At 43.2% G+C, this 213-nt stretch overlaps 1 protein-coding gene across 1 annotated transcript in view; it reads right to left on the bottom strand.

Moving 5' to 3' along the window:
• LOC119594162 overlaps positions 1 to 163 on the bottom strand; it is an 11,585-nt gene extending 11,422 nt beyond the window's left edge. The window contains exon 1 of the mRNA XM_037943233.1: positions 71 to 163. The gene's annotated coding sequence lies outside the window, so the exon portion shown is untranslated. The remainder of the gene's footprint in view (positions 1 to 70) is intronic.
• Positions 164 to 213: the final 50 nt, after the last annotated feature.

Consider the following 213-nt stretch of genomic DNA (forward strand, 5'->3'; position numbering starts at 1 on the left):
TCAAGAAATCATAGAATAAGTGAAGAATTCCAGGAGTCGTAATCAAATTAATGATACCCTTGTACCAAACCTTAAGCGCTGCAGCCTGCAAACTCGACGTGAGTGTAGATGAATTGTTGCGAAGCTGCGTTGTTGCTTGCTGTGAACTAATCTAACGTCTGCCTCTCGAGGCTCTTTGTAGCTTCCGCCTTAATAAAAGCAGTTGCCATATGG

This window comes from Penaeus monodon, chromosome 33, assembly GCF_015228065.2.
Source record: "Penaeus monodon isolate SGIC_2016 chromosome 33, NSTDA_Pmon_1, whole genome shotgun sequence".
Taxonomy (NCBI): domain Eukaryota; kingdom Metazoa; phylum Arthropoda; class Malacostraca; order Decapoda; family Penaeidae; genus Penaeus; species Penaeus monodon.